We start from the raw sequence: 2911 nt of genomic DNA on the forward strand, positions 1-2911 counted from the left end.
TGTATGTATGTATGTATGTATGTGAATGTATATGTGTGTGGAGATAGAGAGAGAGAGAAGGGGAGAGATTGACAGACAGACAGATAGATATATAGATAGATAGATAGTCTGTATGTGTATGTGTGCTTGTTTTGTGTACATATATATATATATATATATTGAGCCTGTATATAGAGAGAGAGAAAAAGAGAGAGAGAGTGAGAGAGAGAGAGAGAGAGAGAGAAAGAAAAAGAGAGAGAGAGAAAGAAAAAGAGAGAGAGAGAAAGACTCAAAGATTGAAAGAGTCTGAGTGACAGCCTTATCTATCCGTCCATCCATCTTGCTATCTATCACGTGACAATATTTCCCGCCAGTTCAAACTAGATTTCTGGCCTGTTTGTTTATGTTAAACATCTTTACTCCAGCTTATTAATCGTATTTATCAAAATGTTAGCGATGGTCTCCCTTCATTTAATCAATGGAAGGGTTCTACAATCGATTTTCTTTTTTCCTTCTTTTCTTTTATTTTTATACTTTTTTTTTGGCAGGCAATTATAAGAAATAACAAAATAAACCCGATTTATATTTCACACTTCAGCGACACCAGTGTTGCTTTCTTGTGGGACAGTTTTAATCCTAAAGTATTCAGAATATAATACAGTTTCCTTTATTAGTCAGATTATTTATTGGCTGGCACGAGACCACAGATTGGGAGGTAGGTGGAAGTGGCTCAAATTGATTGATTAATTTTATCAAACCCGAAAATGATGAAAAACTTTAATCAACCCAAGAAGGAATTGAGTTCAATAAATTAAGAGCGTCGGACGAAACTCCTGGCCTCATGTATTTTCCACGACCTTACTTTTTACTCTTTACTCTTTTACTTGTTTCAGTCATTTGACTGCGGCCATGCTGGAGCACCGCCTTTAGTCGAGCAAATCGACCCCAGGACTTATTCTTTGGAATCCAAGTACTTATTCTATCGGTTGTCAAGCGATGTTGCGGGGACAGACACAGACACACAAACATATACACATACATATAAATATATATATATTGGGTCATCCCATAAATAATGCGGTATTTTCAATTGCATGAATTAAAATTCGGAAGGGGACGGGATAAACTACCTGCATCAACTTGCTATAAAAGCAGGTAGTAATTTTACCTTGTTCTTAATCTTAGTGTAAGTTTTGAAGAGTACAGTTTGACTTTAACAGTTATTTTTTCAAAGCTAGAAAGGAAGTGATAAAGGAGTTCAATAAAGGCAACAACGCAATTGAAAGTACGAGGAATATTAATGCAATATATGGGGATCGGACAATAAGAGTAAGCCAGTGTCAACGGTGGTTCCAGAAATTCCGATCCAGAATCTACAGCCTAGAAGGTGAGCCTCGTCTTGGAAGACCTGTAGAGCTCGACGAGGATGTCCTTCAAACTCAGGTGGAACAAAATCCCATCGTAACTGTTGAGGAAATAGTAAAAAAGCTTGGATTTGGTCATTCAACCATTCATCGACACTTGCATGCCATCGGAAACGTCAGCAAATTGGTTCAATGGGTTCCTCACAAACTTTCCGAGTCTAATTGTGCGCACAGAGTGAATGTGTGCCCTTCTTTGCTGTCACGTCTCACGAATGAACCTTTTTTCGACCGAATAGTGACTGATGACGAGAAATAGGTTCTCTATGAAAATGTCAAGCGCTGAAGACAGTGGATAGGGAAAGGAGAAACACTGGCACCCCAGGCTAGAGAGGGTCTTCACCCACGTAAGGTGTTGTTATCTGTTTGGTGCGATATGAAAGGTTTAGTCCACTTTGAACTTCTAAACCCAAACCAAACGATAACAAAGGAGATCTACTGCGAGCAGCTTGAGCGGCTTAAGTCAGCGATAGAAATAAAACGACCATCTTTGGTTTCAAGACGAAAGGTGTTCTTCCATCGGGATAATGGTCGCCACATACAGCGAGGGTGACACACGACAACGAGACAATGTCTCTGATCTTCGGTTTAGTGATTCATATCGCTTCCTGTTTTAATGCCTGCAAACATGTGGTTTTGATTTCATCCCCACTTCGCGGAAAACGAAATACAGCAACATGTGATCTCTATAAAAAGACATGTGAATTACAAGAATTGATATTCTGAAAGCTAATTCAATTTCATTTATTTCATTTTTTTTTTCTATTGCATTCCAGAAGGAAGATATATCAAAACGACCGAAAACGATAGATGCTTACTGTAAAATATATTTATCTCGTTTTTATTTTCCATCATAAAGTTCTGTACACATTTTCCTTTTTCTTATTTATGCAATGCATATTTACTCGTGTGAAGCCTTTTGGGATTTTAAATATATCTGCATGTGTGCGTGCGTGTGTGTGACTGTGAGTGGTGTATGTATATGTATGTATAAATATATATACATATACATACATGTACATACGAATGTATGTGTGTTGTCTGCATATATCTATATATGTATATATGTGTTATGTGTGTATATATAGGTGTGTGTACACACACACACACATACATACATACATATAAATATGTACTAGTGTGTGTGAGTGTGTGTGTGAACGTTTGTATGGATAATACTGAATTATGTGGATGTATCTGCAGTGCCTAAAGAAAAGGTCGGAAACAGTTCTAAGAATTCGTGAAAATGAAGCCAATTTCTTGAGAACAGAAAAACAAATAAGTATTATTTGATTACATGACTTCTTATTTTATATCTTGAGGGGTTGGTATCTTTTCTCCTCCTTGTTTATTCCTGTGTTCCTTTCTGTCGAAGTGCGTAGGCTCGAAACGTAAAAGACTTTCTCATTTTCCCGAGCGTCAAACTAATACATCTATTTTTTGTTTACACGCCCGTCCTCGTCCTTTGTTTTTTTGTAAATTTTCACTATATATTATACTATGTGTGTGTG

This window comes from Octopus bimaculoides, chromosome 11 (assembly GCF_001194135.2).
Source record: "Octopus bimaculoides isolate UCB-OBI-ISO-001 chromosome 11, ASM119413v2, whole genome shotgun sequence".
Taxonomy (NCBI): Eukaryota; Metazoa; Mollusca; class Cephalopoda; order Octopoda; family Octopodidae; genus Octopus; species Octopus bimaculoides.